This window comes from Mustela putorius, unplaced genomic scaffold (assembly GCF_011764305.1).
Source record: "Mustela putorius furo isolate JIRA1106 unplaced genomic scaffold, ASM1176430v1.1 tig00003871_pilon_pilon_pilon, whole genome shotgun sequence".
NCBI classification, from domain to species: Eukaryota; Metazoa; Chordata; class Mammalia; order Carnivora; family Mustelidae; genus Mustela; species Mustela putorius.
Genome location: NW_025422023.1, coordinates 116772 through 134338, shown reverse-complemented (window position 1 = coordinate 134338; position 17567 = coordinate 116772).

Sequence of the window (17567 nt, the reverse complement as noted above, 5' to 3'; positions counted from 1 at the left end):
ATGCAATAGTTCTCAAACTCTATCTAAATAAACTTAATGATAGAAAAGAGTGACACTTTCAGGTGAGAGAGTCATATATAACAACCAGAAAACTGCCTATCACACAAAATTTCTTTGAAATCTGTTATTTTAGGAATCATAATTTGCATTCCATTTCATAATATATCATGCATAATTTATTAAAAAGATAAATTTCCCTTAAATTTTGAATTAAAAATGTGATACTTCAGGACAATTCACCACATATATATTTTGTAATTCTAAAAGTGTCAGGAAAAGGGACACTTGTCTGGCTCAGTCAGAAGAGCACATGACTCTTGATCTTGGGGTAATGAGTTTGAGGCCAATGTTGGGTGAAGAGATTAAATAAATAAATAAATAAATTTTTAAAAAAATCATAAGGAATACAGTTGATATCCAAAAAAGAGTATTCCAGTTTGAGAACATACCCTTAGTGAAACAGATAATAGAAAAGCTAGCTATAAAACACATTTCAAATAAATACTACTATACTGACTTCCATTAGCAAATCAATAAAAGAAACCAGAAAAAATTTCAAATTGGCTACCATTTAATAAAATTACAAAAAAAATCATCACACATATATCAAAATATGGAACATCAATAAAAGTACTAAAATATTAAATCATGGGGTGCCTGGGTAGCTCAGTCATTAAGCATCTGCCTTTGGTTCAGATCATTTTCCCAGGATCCTGGGATCCAGTCCCACATGGGGCTTCCTGCTCAACAGGAAGCCTGCTTCTCCCTCTCCCACTCCCCCTGCTTGTGTTCCCTCTCTCACTGTCTCTCTCTGTCAAATAAATAAATAAAATCTTTTTTATAAAAAGGAATATTAAATTCAATGTCATTAATTATCCTCATTAAATTATTCTATATTAAATTCAATGTCACAAAATAAAAGAATTCCAAATCATAGTTATCACTTAAAAAACATGGGGTTGGAGTACTAACTACCTACATAGTCAAAAATTCATGTGTAACTTTTGACTTCCCCAAAACTTAATTACCAATAGCCTGCTGTTGGCCAGAATTCTTACAGATAACATAAACAATTGATTAAAATATAATTTGTAGGTTATATTACATACTATATTATAAAGAAAGCTAGAGAAAATAAAATGCTATTAAAATCATCAGAAAGAGAAAATGCACAGGGCAATATACTGTATTTATCAAGAAAAATTCATGTAAAAGTAGATCTCCACAGTTCAAACTTGTGTAGATCAAGATCAACTCTGTAATATGAGAAACTCTGACAATGTGATCACTTGCCTTACTTTCATTTATATATTTTAATCAGATTGAAGGGACAATTGCTTTGGAGTTTAAAAAGAGGCCAAAAGTAAGATGCCTAGCACAAGAATTGTGTTTTTACTTTTTTTGTGATGTGACTTTTGATTAGTTATTTTAATTTCATTAAGGCTGCATTTTTTTCTATCAGTAAAATGGACTTGATATGTAAGATTAACCATGGAAAATTCTGATCTACACTGCAACATTAATATTATCTTCTGATATTATGCGATTATATATAATTATGTACACTAACAAGAAATATGTAACTTTTAGAACCACATTCAAATTATTTTATATTTTATGGTAAGTTTTATTGTACTTATTTAAGGAATAATTATATGGTGTTTAAGCTGTCTGAATATTTCAAGGCTACATAAGCACAAAGTTCTAGTATATATTTAGGCAACATTTTTCTTAAAACTTCTAGAAATGATGGAGCCTCATAGAAAACTGGAAATTCATCATCTGAAAAGTCAAAGCATAACCATTTCTGCAGTATACTTCACACACAGAACATTTCTTTCTTTCTTTCTTTCATTTTCTTTTTTCTTTCAATATGCCATGATGGCTCCATGCTAGGCCTCTTAGTTATTGCTTACAGTATCTTGAACATCCACTCACAGATCTTTCAATTTGAAAAACTGGTTCATTTTTGTCATATAGGTAGCAATACAAGTACACTTCCTATTAGAGGCAGACTCTGAATAAATAAAAGGAAACAAACCAGCTACCTCTTTTTCTCTAATAGCCCCAAATTATCACTCTATATAATGGTCTTATTAATTGCTTAATTACTTGATTATCTATTTTCACTCACATGAGTAAGGTCCTTCAATATAATGGCAGTGTATTTCTTGTTCTTTCAAACATTTGAGAACATCTTTTGAATTAAATAATTCAAGCTAGATGAAATGGACTAATTCCTTGAAAGATACAATCTGCTACAACACACACACAAAGAAATAGACAATTTGAATAGGCCTATATATTACAGAAATTTAATCAATAATGAATAACATTCCAAAAGACAGTATCATACTCAGATAAATTCAGTGATGAATTCCACTAGACATTTAGAGAAGACATTATACCACTTCTCTACCATATCTTTCAGAGCGTAGAAACAGAAGGATTACTTCCTCATTCTATGAGATCAACATTGCTCTAATCAAAATGAGACAGTGACATTACAGGAAAATAAAAACCCTGTATATCAATATCTCTCACAAACAAAGATGCAAAAATTTGCAATTATTAACAAATCAAATCCAAAAACATACAAAAAGAAAAAAAGAATTACATACTATGACAATGGGATTATCCCAGGTGTGGAAGGCTGGTTCAATATTAGGAAGACCAATTAGTGTAATCCATCATATCCACAGACTAAAGAAGAAAAATCTCATGAACATATTGATAGGTGCAGAAAAATCATTTGATAAACTCCCAAGCCATTCCTGATAAAAACTCTCAGCATACTGGGAACAGAGGGGACATCCTCAATTTGATTTTTGAAATCTATATTAAAAGAAAAAAAAAACTATAGCTAACATCATACTTATTAGTGAGAAACTTGGAGGTTTCCTGCAAAATAAAGATGTCTTTTCCTTACCACTGCTTTTCAACAATGTACTGGAAGTCCTAGCTAAGGCAATAACACATGAAAACTAAAGTATACCAATCATGAGGAATAAAACTTACTCAGGTCATCTTGTTTGCAGATGACATGATGATGTATATAGAAAATTTTTGAAAAGTCAACCTCTCCAGAACTAAAAAGCAATTACAGCAAGGTAGTAAGATATAAGATAAATTACAAAATTCAATCACTTTCCTATATATCAGCAACAAATATGTGGAATTTGAAATTAAAAATACATTGTCATTTACATTAGCACCCCCAAAATAAAATACTTAGGTACAAATCTAACAAAATATATCTAGGATCTAGAGAAGAAAATAAGGAAACTTTGATAAAAGGTAACAAATAAAAGCTAAGCATAGGGAGAGATATCCCACATTCATTATTGGAAAGATTCGAGATTGTCAAGACATCAGTTATTCCCAAACTGATCTATAGATTGAATGGAATCCCAGTTAAAATCTCAGTAGGTTATTTTATGAATATCAATAAGCTGATAATATTGTTTATGTAGAGAGGCAAAGACCCATAATAGCTAACTCAATACTGAAAGTGAAAAACAAAGTTAAGGACTAACACTACCCAAATTCAAGACTTACCATAAAGCTACATTAATCAACAGAATATACAACTAGATTTAATGGAACTGAATAGAGCTCTCAAAAACAAACCTACATAAATATGGTCAACTGATTGTTGACAAAGTAGCAGAGACAATACAATGGAGCAAAGACGGTCTTCTCAACAAATGGTGCCAGAACAACTAGACATGCACGTGCAATAAGATTTTTACCCTTCAAAAATTAATTCAAAATGGATCCTAGATCTAAATATAAAATGAAAATCCATAAAATTACTAGAAAATAAGGAGAATAACTAGCTAACCTTTAACGTAGCAATGATTTTTTTTAGCACCAACACCAATAGCACATTCCATGAAAGAAACAATAAACTGGCCTTCATTAAAATTAAAAACTTGTCTATGAAAGTGAATGCCAAGGGAATGAGAAGACAAGCCACAGACTAGGAGTATATATTATAAAAAATACATCTGATAAAGGACTGTTGTCCAAAATATACAAAAAACTCTTAAAACTCCATCATAAGAAAACAACTGTATCATAAAATGGGACAAAAACCTTAATAGATACCTTACCAAGAAAGATAGACAGAAGGCAAATGGCAAGTAAATATATGAAAAGATGTTCAACATATCATTAGAGAATTGCAGATTAAAACAACGAGATACTAGTGTGCCTGGGTGGCTCTGTCATTGAAGCAGTCGATTCTTGACTTGTCTCAGGTCATTTTGGGATCAAGTCCCAAGTCAGGCTCTATGCTCAGTGTGAAGTCTGCTTGAGATTCTTTCTCTCTCTCTGCCACACCCCCCCCACTCATACACGAACTAACTCTCTCTCTCTCTCTCCCCCCTTTCTCTTTTTCTCTCTAAAAAACCCAAATATGATCTTTAAAAAAAAAAATGAGACACCATTGCACACCTACTAGAATGGCAAGAATCCAAAGTACTTACACACCAAATTCTGGTGAGAATATGGAGTAGTAGGAACTCTCATTCATTGCTGGAGGAAATGCAAAATTGTACAGTCACTTGAGAAAACATTTTGGAAGTTTTTTTTTGTAAAAGTAAACCTACTCATACTGTATAATCCAGCAATCACAGTCCTTATTATTTGCCCAAATGTTCTGAAAACTTACAAGCATCTATGTGCACGTTTTTGTGTGGTTGTAACAGCTTTCTTCATAAATTCCCAGACTTAGAAGCAACCAAGATGTCCTTCAGTGGGCAAATGGACAAACAAACTGTATTACACCCAGACAATAGAATATTTTTCAGTTCTGAAGACAAATAAGCTATAAAGCCATAAAAAAATAGAGGAAACTTAAATGCATTCAGTAATAAATTAAACCAACTGTAAAGACTATGTATTGCTTCAACTATATGACATTCTGGAGAAGACAAATCTTTGGATATGACAAAAGGATCAGTGGTTGGGAGGTGTTGAGGGGGACAAGGATGGATAAATAGGCAGAATACAGAAAATATTTTGAACAGTGAAACTATTCTGTATGATACAACCATGAATATATGTTTTTATGTACTCATTGTATATAGAATGTACAACACAAAGAATGAACCCCAATATAAATTTAGAGGTAATAATCATAATATGTCAATATATATTGAGGAGTGATAATGATGTATCAATATATATTCACGTATAATACAAATGTACTGGTGTGATGCAGATGTTCATAGTGGGGAGGTTGTACATATGGGTAGAAGAGTACATGGGAAATCTCAGCAGTTTCCGTGAAATTTTGCTGTGAACATAAAATTTCTCCAAAAGATAAAGTTTATTAAATTTATAAAATGAAAACCCTAAAAATTTATGAACTCTTTTTAAAATGTTCTTACCTATGTTCCATAACATATAGATAAAAATTATATGAGCCATTAGCTATTTCCTTATATCTGATCACATCAGGGTAAACTTAAAGTTTTTTTACAAAACTAATTTGTGAATAGTTTTAAATAATCAGGACTTTAAAGAACAGCCAAACAATTCACTCAGCTGTGTATTAACTAATCTTTAATGTTAGGATGGGTAATTTAGTAAAATGAGAGAAATATACTAAGTAGAGAAAAGGAGATAAAGAGGCAGATGACAGATACATAGATGACAGATGATATATGATAGATAACAGGTATCAGTGCTAAGATTAATTTTAAAAATTAAGTAAGTATCTGAGAAAAAAGAACCAGATATCATATAAAAGTATTTAATTCAGTCATAAGTACCTGGTGAGTCTGATCCATCCTTGTATCTTATATAAGGATATATATCTTATTATATCTTATATACCACCTTCTCTAGGTGGTAATGCAGTAATTTAATAACAATGCCATAGATACAAATTCATCATTTATTGAGTCCTATCTTATATAAGATATTTGAAATAAATTTTATCTTCAATTCAGTCACAGACCAGCATATTAAAAATCATTTTTAAGATAAAAAATATATATGAAAAAACAATAAAATAGTGAAGAGGCATAATTTTGGATTATTTGGTAGCAGAAAGAAACAGGTAAAGGATACAAGTATAAGACACTTAGAGAAAATATAACATTCTGTGATGGAGTAAAGGTTTATATTAAATATTTCAGAAAAACCCTGTTTGATAGCAAGCTAATCTGGAAGCACAAACTATTACAGAACACAAATTTTATATATATATATATATATATATATATATATATATATATATATATATACCACACACACACACACATATATAATCATAAGCATCTAAATGCAGAATTCTTGATGGCATGAAATAAATAAAAATATGAACTAGGTAAGGAGTTTCTTCTAGAGATAAAGAGATGAAATTATCATAGAAAAAAAATAACTGGAAAAATTGGATTATTCATGCTAGAAAAGGAAGAAGTGAAAATATTTAGTTCTATACATATAAGCTAAACTGAAAGGACCTAATGGTGAACAGCCATCTTTCAGTTATGCTGATGGAATAAGAGCAAAAGAGCTTAAGCTTCTCTATGAAGAGTTCGGAAATAAGAAAGACTGTCATGACAGTAGAGTTTTTTTTAAGTATTAGACTACAGTAAGAATTTAGAATATATATATGTGTGTGTTTATATATATGTAATGTATATTTACATTATAAATATAAATTAATAGAGGGAGGAGTCAAGATGGCAGAGAAGTAGCAGGCAGAGACTACTTCAGCTAGTAGGAGATCAGCTAGATAGCTTATCTAAAGATTAAAAACACCTACAAATCCAACCACAGATTGAAGAGAAGAAGGACAGCAATTCTAGAAACAGAAAATCAACCACTTTCTGAAAGGTAGGACTGGCGGAGAAGTGAATCCAAAGCGACGGGAAGAAAGACCCCAGGGGACCCCGGCAAGCGGCAGAGCAACGGAGCACAAAATCAGGACTTTTAAAAGTCTGTTCCGCTGAGGGACATCGCTCCAGAGGCTAAACTGGGGTGAAGCCCATGCGGGGTCAGCGTGGACTCAGGTCCCGCAGGGTCACAGAAGGATCGGGGTGTCTGAGTGTCACAGAGCTTACAGGTATTAGACCAGGGAAGCCCGGTACAGAGACATAGCCAAGGAGTAAGCCCCCAGCTGGGGGTTACCTTGAAGGTGTCGCAGGCTCGGTGAGCTTGGATCGTGGCCGGAGGCCAGGGAGATGGGAGTAATTGGGCGCGGTTCTCTGAGGGTGCACTGAGGAGTGGGGCACTGGGCTCTCGGCTCCTCCGGGCCAGAGACTGGGAGGCCGCCATTTTCATTCCCGTCCTCCAGAACTCTACGGAAAGTGCTCAGGGAAAAAAAGCTCCCGAAAGCAAACCCAAGCAGATTACTCAGCCCGGCCCCTGGTAAGGGTGGTGCAATTCCACCTGGGGCAAAGACGCTTGAGAATCACTACAACAGGCCCCTCCCCCAGAATATCAGCAAGAAATCCAGCCAGGACCAAGTTCACCTACCAAGGAGTGCAGTCTCAATACCAAGGAGAGCAGTGGAATTCCAGAGGAGGAGAAAGCAAAGCACGGAACTCATGTCTTTCTCCCCATGATTCTTTAGTCTTGCAGTTAATTTAATATTTTTTTCAATTTTTTTCTCTTCTTCTGCTAATTTTATTTAACTTTTACGCTTTTCTTTTTAAACGTTTTTTAACTAGTTTATCTAATATATATATTTTTTCTTTTTTATACGTTTTCGTTATTCGTTTTCTTTTTTTAATTGTTTCTTTTCGTAGCTTTTTTTTTTTTTTTAATTTCTGAACCTCTTTTTATCCCCTTTCTCCCTCCTCACGATTTGGGATCTCTTCTGATTTGGTTAAAGTATATTTTCCTGGGGTTGTTGCCACCCTTTTAGTATTTTACTTGCTCCTTCATATTCTCTTGTCTGGACAAAAATACAAGGCGGAAAAATTCACCACAAAAAAAAGAACCAGAGGCAGTACCAAAGTCTAGGGACCTAATCAATATAGATATTGGTAATATGTCAGATCTAGAGTTCAGAATGATGATTCTCAAGGTTCTTGCTGGGCTCAAAAAAGGCATGGAAGATATTAGAGAAACCCTCTTGGGAGATATAAAAGCCCTTTCAGGAGAAATAAAAGAACTAAAATCTAACCAAGCTGAAATTAAAAAAAAAGCTATTAATGAGGTGCAATCAAAAATGGAGGCTCTCACTGCTAGGATAAATGAGGCAGAAGAAAGAATTAGCGATATAGAAGACCAAATGACAGAGAATAAAGAAGCTGAGCAAAAGAGGGACAAACAGCTACTGGACAATGAGGGGAGAATTCGAGAGATAAGTGACCCCATAAAACGAAACAACATTAGAATAATTGGGATTCCAGAAGAAGAAGAAAGAGAGAGGGGAGCAGAAGGTATACTGGAGAGAATTATTGGGGAGAATTTCCCCAATATGGCAAAGGGAACGAGCATCAAAATCCAGGAGGTGCAGAGAACCATCCTCAAAATCAATAAGAATAGGGCCACACCCCGTCACCTAATAGTTAAATTTACAAGTCTTCGTGACAAAGAGAAAATCCTGAAAGCAGCCAGGAAAAGAAGTCTATAACATACAATGGTAAAAATATTAGATTGGCAGCTGACTTATCCACAGAGACCTGGAAGGCCAGAAAGAACTGGCATGATATTTTCAGAGCAATAAATGAGAAAAACATGCAGCCAAGAATACTATATCCAGCTAGGCTATCACTGAAAATAGAAGGAGAGATTAAAAGCTTCTTGGACAAACAAAAACTGAAAGAATTTGCAAAAACCAAAACAGCTCTACAGCAAATATTGAAAAGGGTTATCTTAGCAAAGAGAGAGCCTAAAAGTAGGAGATCAGAAAGGAACAGAGACAATATACAGTAACAGTCACCTTACAGGCAATACAATGGAACTACATGCATATCTCTCAATGGTTACCCTGAATGTTAATGGGCTAAATGCCCCAATCAAAAGACACAGGGTATCAGAATGGATAAAGAAACAAAATCCATCTATATGTTGCCTCCAATAAACTCATTTTAAGCCCGAAGACACCTCCAGATTTAAAGTGAGGGGGTGGAAAAGAATTTACCGTGCTAATGGACATCAGAAGAAAGCAGGAGTGGCAATCCTTATATCAGATCAATTAGATTTTAAGCCAAAGACTATAATAAGAGATGAGGAAGGACACTATATCATAATCAAAGAGTCTGTCCAACAAGAAGATCTAACAATTTTAAATATCTATGACCCCAACGTGGGAGCAGCCAACTATATAAACCAATTAATAACAAAATCAAAGAAACACATCAACAATAATACAATAATAGTAGGGGACTTTAACACTCCCCTCACTGAAATGGACAGATCATCCAAGCAAAAGATCAACAAAAAAAATAAAGGCTTTAAATGACACACTGGACCAGATGGACATCACAGATATATTCAGAACATTTCATCCCAAGCAACAGAATACACATTCTCTCTAGTGCACATGGAACATTCTCCAGAATAGATCACATCCTCGGTCCTAAATCAGGTCTCAACTGGTATCAAAAGATTGGGACCAATCACAACCAACACCAAGAAATACAAACAATTATAAGAACATACTATGAGCAACTCTACGCCAACAAATTTGACAATCTGGAAGAAATGGATGCATTCCTAGAAACATATAAACTACCACAACTGAAACAGGAAGAAATAGAAAGCCTGAACAGGCCCATAACCAGTAAGGAGATTGAAACAGTCATGAAAAATCTCCAAACAAACAAAAGCCCAGGGCCAGATGGCTTCCCGGTTGGAATTCTACCAAACATTTAAAGAAGAACTAATTCCTATTCTCCCGAAATTGTTCCAAAAAATAGAAATGGAAGGAAAACTTCCAAACTCGTTTTATGAGGCCAGCATCACCTTGATCCCAAAACCAGACAAGGATCCCATCAAAAAAGAGAACTACAGACCAATATCCTTGATGAACACAGATGCGAAAATTCTCCCCAAAACACAAGCCAATAGGATTCAACAGTTCATTAAAAGGATTATTCACCACAACCAAGTTGAATTTATTCCAGGGCTGCAAGGTTGGTTCAACATCTACAAATCAATCAATGTGATACAACACATCAATTAAAGAAAGAACAAGAACTATATGATACTCTCAATAGATGCTGAAAAAGCATTTGACAAAGTACAGAATCCCTTCCTGATCAAAACTCTTCAAAGTGAGGGACAGAGGGCATATACCTCAATATTATCAAAGCCATCTATGAAAACCCACCACAAATATCGTTCTCAATGGAGAAAAACTGAAAGCTTTTCTGCTAAGGTCAGGAACACGGCAGGGATGTCCATTATCACCACTGCTATTCAACATAGTACTAGAAGTCCTAGTCTCAGCAATCAGACAAAAAAAAGGAAATTAAAGGCATCCATATCAACAAAGAAGAAGTCAAACTATCACTCTTTGCAGATGATATAATACTATATGTGGAAAAACCAAAAGACTCCACTCCAAAACTGCTAGAACTTATACAGGAATTCAGTAAAGTGTCAGGATATAAAATCAATGCACAGAAATAAGTTGCATTTCTATACACCAACAACAAGGCAGAAGGAGAAATTAAGGAGTCAGTCCCATTTACAATTGCACCCCGAACCATAAGATACCTAGGAATAAACCTAACCAAAGAGGCAAAGATCTATACTCAAAAAACCATAAAGTACTCATGAAAGAAATTGAGGGAGACACAAAGAAAAGAAAAAATGTTCCATGCTCCTGGATTGGAAGAACAAATATTGCGAAAATGTCTATGCTACCTAAAGCAATCTACACATTTAATGCAATTCCTATCAAAGTACCATCCATCTATTTCAAAGAAATGGAACAAATAATTCTAAAATTTATATGGAACCAGAAAAGACCTCGAATAGCCACAGGAATATTGAAAAGGAAAGCCAACGTTGGTGGCATCATAATCCCGAACTTCAAGCTCTATTACAAAGCTGTCATCATAAAGACAACATGGTACTGGCACAAAAACAGACACATAGATCAATGGAACAGAATAGAGAGCCCAGAAATAGACCCTCAACTCTATGGTCAACTAATCTTCGACAAAGCAGGAATGAATGTCCAATGGAAAAAAGACAGCCTCTTCAATAAATGGTGTTGGAAAAATTGGACTGCCACATGCAGAAAAATGAAATTGGACCATTTCCTTACACCACACACGAAAATAGACTCAAAATGGATGAAGGACCTCAATGTGCGAAAGGAATCCATCAAAATCCTTGAGGAGAACACAGGCAGCAACCTCTTGGACCTCAACCATGGCAACATCTTCCTAGAAACATCGCCAAAGGCAAGGGAAGCAAGGGCAAAAATAAACTATTGGGATTTTATCAAGATGAAAAGTTTTTGCACAGCAAAGGAAACAGGTAACAAAACCAAAAGACAAGTGACAGAATGGGAGAAGGTATTTGCAAACGACATATCAGATAAAGGGCTAGTGTCCAAAATCTATAAGGAACTTAGCAAACTCAACGCCCAAAGAACAAATAATCCAATCAAGAAATGGGCAGAGGACATGAACAGACATTTCTGCAAAGAAGACATCCAGATGGCCAACAGACACATGAAAAAGTGCTCCATATCACTCGGCATCAGGGAAATACAAATCAAAACCACAATGAGGTATCCCCTCACACCAGTCAGAATGGCTAAAATTAACAAGTCAGGAAATGACAGATGCTGGCGAGGAAGTAGAGAAAGGGGAACCCTCCTACACTGTTGGTGGGAATGCAAGCTGGTGCAACCACTCTCAAAATGTTGAAAATAGAACTACCCAGCAATGACCCAGCAATTGCACTACTGGGTATTTACCTTAAATATACAAACATAGTGATCCAAAGGGGCACGTGCACCCGAATGTTTATAGCAGCACTGTCCACAATAGCCAAACTATGGAAAGAACCTAGATGTCCATCAACAGATGAATGGATAAAGAAGATGTGGTATATATACACAATGGAATGCTATGCAGCCATCAAAAGAAATGAAATCATGCCGGGGCGGCTCAAAGGGTTAAGCTGCTGCCTTCGGCTCAGGTCATGGTCTCAGGGTCCTGGGATCTAGTCCCAAGTCAGGCTCTCTGCTCGGCGAGGAACCTGCTTCCTCCTCTCTCTCTCTGCCTGCCTCTCTGCCTACTTGTGATCTCTATCAAATAAATAAATAAAATCTTTAAAAAAAATAAGAAAAAAAAAAAAGAATTGAAATCTTGCCATTTGCGACGACATGGATGGAACTAGAGGGTATTGTGCTTAGCAAAATAAGTCAAGCGGAGAAAGACAACTATCATATGATCTCCCTGATATGAGGAAGTGGTGATGCAACATGGGGGCTTAAGTGGGTAGGAGAAGAATAAATGAAACAAGATGGGATTGGGAGGGAGACAAACCATAAGTGACTCTTAATCTCACAAAACAAACTGAGGGTTGCTGGGGGGAGAGGGGTTAGGAGAAGGGGTGGGGTTATGGACATTGGGGAGGGTATGTGCTATGGTGAGTGCTGTGAAGTGTGTAAACCTGGCGATTCACAGACCTGTACCCCTGGGGATAGAAATATATGTTTATAAAAAATTAAAAATTAAAAATAAATTAAAAATAAATATAAATTAATATGTAAATATATAAAATATAAATATAAATATTATTTATAAATAATATAAATATTAAATATATATTATGTATTTGGGTAAGGAGGTGTTTGCAGTAGCGGAAGAGGGAACAGGAAGTGAAGAAATGGAGCAGTCCTGCTGTGTGCAGCAGGTGTACCACTCGATGTCTGTGGTCTTGAACTTTCAATAGCATCTATTGCTTTTCCTAACCCTGAAAGACAGTGAGTACCTCCTAACCTCTCCCATTAGTAATGGTCTTTACTACTGTCACTGCTGTTCGTTTGCTTTTAGTACTTTTTCTTGGAGAAAGTATTTTACTTTTAACTGCTAACAACAAACTGTTCCATGACTAGTATTTAAAAATGTGAAAAGCTGATGATGCACACAATTTAAGAAACATTTCTTTTCCAGTCATCTGAAAAGTTGAGAAGAACATGTGCTTTTTCTCTTTTAATGATTCTAAGCCTGAAATTAAGATTCAAGTTAATTTAGTTTGGACTGTCTTTGAAGTTGATCTGTGTTTCTTGCTCATTTCTCATACACATAGGTGCCACTGACAAAGGTAGATTTCCTTATTAGCATAAACACCATGACTTAAACATACACTTCATATAATTATGCTTTCTACCTGATTAAACAGTGGCTGTACCAATTAATATGGCCAATGCAAAACCATTCAGCTTCTTTAAAGATAGCTGGTGTTAAACCAAATCAATGTTTATCCAAATAAAATCAATTCAGCTAAAATATTAGCACGGTAAATTAATCATTACTCTCATGTTTAAATTCAACAAGAACAATTAAAGAACAGAACCAGAGGATACCCTATTTTATTTCATTTCATGGTATGGGATAACACTAAAATATTGCCCAATAATTTCTTGGTAGGATGAGTACAATAAAAAATTACTATAGTTTTAAGCAGGAAAAACATACTCGATTCCCATATGAGTTTACTGCCTATTGCTATAAGATTTAGAGTTTTATGATGCATTTTTCCTTTAAGTGATTGTTTAGCAAAGATTAAAATTTACTTTCCACATTTTATATGATAGCAGATTATCACTAAAGGATATTCTGTAAAAAATTCTGGTGTTAGATAGTTTTGCTAAATATATACTACTGTAAAGTCTTCTAAAAATATAGTTAGAAGTTTTTTTTTTTTAAGCATCAGGCACAATCGTTAGGTTTTAAAAATTTTATACCATTTATGTGGCTGTATTATTGTGTGACACACTGCCTCACATTTCTTTTAAAAATTGTTCAAAATGCTACATTTTTTTAAACGTTCATTACAACTCAACTCACAAGAAAATTTGGACATCTACAGTAGGTAACTACATTGAGCTTAGTACCTCTTTTTTTCTAATTCTATCATCTATGTCATACTGACCCAGTAAAGTATGTTAATACTAAACAAGAACATATAGTGGTTAAAAGCAAGAAGTCATGCTGCTGCAGTTTAAATCACACTCACTGTATCATTTACCAGCTGTGTGATTTTCAGAAAGTACTCAACCTCTGTAAGTCTCACTTCCTTCATCTTTAAGGGGGATAATAATAGTACCTACTCCTTAGGTCTGATGTAAGTTAATATGCTCAAGCCTTTTAATGCAATGCCTGACAGTTCATAAACAAACAGTAACTATTCTTCTTAGTGCTATACCTATTAACATATACAGTACTCAAATGGAAGATAAACACATTAAAAAAATTGGAAACATCACCAGGTGTAGACATGATGGGGCTTTAAAAGTAAAATCCCACTAGCACCATGGATTCCAATGATCAAAAATTCTATTCACTGTACTTGAGTCCAGGAGGAAATAGATGCAACACTCATATTAGTATAATTTAGGAAAGATTGTCATAGTACTCTTTATATGGGCAAATATGGAGCTAAAAGGGAAGGTGCAGAACTCCAGCATTACTTACAACAGGGTTCCTTTAACATTCCTTGTGGAGAAGGAAGTGAGCAGTTACTAGAATTGGATGAAAAAAAGAATTTCGTTGATAGGGCTACATGGCTGAAGGAACTGAGACCTTAGGTCAAGGAAAATAGCCAGGTTGCTGAATCTCTGCAGACTGGGCACCAGGAAAATAAATATTTCAAAATTGCTCTCCTTGCCCCCTCAAATCTCCTGCCCTTTTTCCTCTTAGAGAAAATCAACTGGAAGCAAGAGGGTTAGGAAACCCAGAGATAAATCAATACAGGTCAAAATCCTAGGGCACAGAGCAGAGTGGACATAGGTGGAGATTAGATATAGAATTCAACCAGATAAAATGCAACCTTCTGTCTGCCTGTCATCTAGCTATTTCCTGATCTACCAAATGTTGAATTTTGGACAGGTAAACACAACATAAGTACAAATTTAACTTCTAGAGATTAAGAATGCATGTAATGTCATGTGTTAAAATATTTCTAATCAAAAAATAATGCATAGATTCAAAAATTGCCAGAACATTTGCTTAGTCAAATAGTATAGTTTGTTTCACATATAAGTAGGCATAAATTTCCCATGGAATTGTTCTTACAATCATTGATTTCTTTTCAATCTGAAATATTCACTAACTTCTGCTATTATGCCTTTAATTTCCCAAGTCTTTTATGTTAAAAAAAAATGTTATCCTCTTGAAAACTTAAATGTTCCTGGAAAATGCACTTCACACTGGTATGAATTAGTAAGTCAGACTGTGAATAGAAGAAAGAACAAGAAAGTTGATTTGTGAAGGGACAAGAAGAAAAGGGAAATGTCAAAATTGCAGAGGTGCCAAAGGTGCCTTAACTCATATTTTAAGCTTACTATTATCTTGCTGACATTATCATCAGCTTACTGGCTTATAGGATTCCATATTTTGTTTATACAGTCTTTTTTATGTATGCATTATCAAGTTAACATGTATCTAGAATATAAAATTCAAACCCTATTACAAGGATCAAGATGAGAGATGTTTGTCTCCTGACCCAACTGTCCTGTTGAACATTCCCTCACCAGGAGCCAAGCATACCCTATCTTTCCACTATTTTTCTTATATATATATTCCCATATTTCTATATATTTTAAATTTTCTATTTCTCAATTTTAAAGCTGAGATATGTATAGGAATGAGCAAAAATTGCTTCATGAAGCAGGAGACAATGCTTATAACCAGGTATTCCTAAAAGATACCAACTGTTAATAATACCATTAAGCAAAATGCAGATGCTTCCCAGTGGAATGAAGGTTGTTATTCTTGCTGTTGTTTTGTAATTTTTCATTTTGTGAAATGTTATTCCACCTTCCTAACCTCCTCTTTCCTAGCCTCCATCACAACCCTAGTTCTTTCAGAATAGAAGTCTTAGGGTGCGTGGATGGCTCAGTTGATTAAGCAACTGCCTTCCACTCAGGTCATGATCCTGGAGTCTCAGGATCGTGTCCCACATCAGGCTCCCTGCTTGACAGGGAGTCTTCTTCTCCTGCTGACCTTTCTCCACTTAATGCTCTCTCTCCCTCTCATTCTCTCTCTCTCAAATAAATAAAATCTTAAAAAATAAAAAAATAGCTGGCTCTTCGCCTGCCTACCAGTAAAATAAACTGGAAAACAAAACAAAACAAAACAAAAATAAAAACAAAAAAACTCAACATGGTTCTGAAGGTTATTTTTTTGTTCTTAAATTACAGTAACTAGCCAAATTTTGTCAATATCATAAGTTGGTTAAAGCAATATTTAGAGCTTGTATCATGAAAAAGGAATAAATAGAATTCCTATTTAACCCATGTATATAACATTTTTCTTGTTCCAGATATAAATTGTTTTAGTCAAGAGTTAACTGTTAAAATTTGTGATTTGTAAGGATTTTAATATTATTCAATAATGCTGTTAAAATCCTCTAGTTGAGATTTAAGAAATATTTACCCTTTACTTTATATATGCATCATAAAGGAAAATTATCTGCAGCAATTTTATTGTTGCTAAATAAACAGAATTGCCAAAGTAAAATTATTTAAAAAAACCCACACCTGAATAAAAAGTGATTCAGGAAAATAGGTTTAATCCATATGGAGAAATTGGAATGCAAGGATATTCACTAATTTCTTTGTTTGGCCTTTCATTCATAATTTTACATACTGATTATGCAAATTTTTATTGAACTTCTACTATCAATGTGCAAAGCAATTCAGTATATCAATGAAGTATTTTATATATTCTACTTAGTCTTAAGGATGTTAAAATCTAATAGGAAAGAAATGCCATTCATTTATAAGAGATTAAATTATTATATCTAAGAAATAAGGCAATAGTATGTTGGCAAATAATCTAATGATAGTAACACTTGTAACAACAGCAAAAGCAGCAACACTTGTACCATGTTTATATTTTCTATGTATTAATTAATTTATTCCTCATAGCAACCCCATGTGATATTACTGCTATTATTTCCAGTTTTTTTTTTAAGATTTATTTATTTGACAGAGAGAAATCACAAGTAGACAGAGAGAGAGAGAGAGAGAGGGAAGCAGGCTCCCTGCTGAGCAGAGAGCCCGATGCAGGACACGATTCCAGAACCCTGAGATCATGACCTGAGCCGAAGGCAGCGGCTTAATCCACTGAGACACCCAGGCGCCCTATTATTTCCAGTTTTGATGTAAATATAGAGCATAAAGATTTTCCATTAGTTGCCCATGGAGATAAAACTAATAAATGTCACAGTTGAGTTTCATAGTCATATAAACTGACTATAAAGGACTATACAACAGAGACTGGCAGAAAGACACTAGGAAAGTAAAATTTAGATGGATCTTTAAAACTATAATAATTTAGATAGAGAAGGAAGAGAACAAAAGGAATTTAATGAGAGGAATCAATGTAAGCAAAATAATAAAAATG